The sequence below is a fragment of the Peromyscus leucopus genome, chromosome 14 (genome assembly GCF_004664715.2).
Source record: "Peromyscus leucopus breed LL Stock chromosome 14, UCI_PerLeu_2.1, whole genome shotgun sequence".
Taxonomy (NCBI): Eukaryota; Metazoa; Chordata; class Mammalia; order Rodentia; family Cricetidae; genus Peromyscus; species Peromyscus leucopus.
This window is the reverse complement of record NC_051075.1, coordinates 23,615,598-23,616,369: the sequence shown is the minus strand read 5'-3', so window position 1 is coordinate 23,616,369 and position 772 is coordinate 23,615,598.

The window sequence follows — 772 nt, the reverse complement described above, 5'->3', positions numbered from 1 at the left end:
CTTTTGGATTTCTTGCAGTCTGATACTTAATTTATTCAACATTTATTGACTGAGTATTCCATAGAATGCCCTCCTAAGAACTGGGATTCAGCCCTGAGTAAGGCACAACATTTAATGTACTCCATTGTCTGGACTTCATAGCTAAATAATGGAAACATCACAATCCTGTTGTGAGCTATGAAGTGACTGTCCAACATATGGCTATGGCTTTTAGGCCCCATTCATTTAGTGAAGCAGTCAGCAAATACTGCATTGCTGTTTCCAAAGTGAACAAAAACAGCATGTGTGGTAGAGAGCGTTTGGAATATAAAAAGAACTCTGTAAGTGAAGAAGAAAGAAAAACACCCAGCAGACAAATGGGCCAATAGCACAAATAAGGAATTCACAAAAGAGGAAAGCAAAGGTCTAGAGAACATTTGTAAGGTTCATGCCCTCACCACCCTGTGAGGAATGGAGGACGCAACACCTCAAGATACTACTTTCTTTTTACAGTGTGCGGTAAAAGTGAAAATTGTACTGGGTGTTGCTGTGTGGAAAGAGGGCTTCTCGTCTGTGCTCCTGATGGAAGTGGGAAAAGAATCCCTGACTCTGGGGGTATGATTTAAAACTAGATAGAAAGATGATCTCTTCCTACCCAGCACTTCCACTTTGGCCATCTGTGGTGGAGAAACTGGTCACTGCACTGGCCAGTGCAAAGGGGTTGGCTGTCCTTTTTTTGTTTATATATTTATTTATGTATTTATTTGTTTATTTTAAAGGTCTATTTATTTAT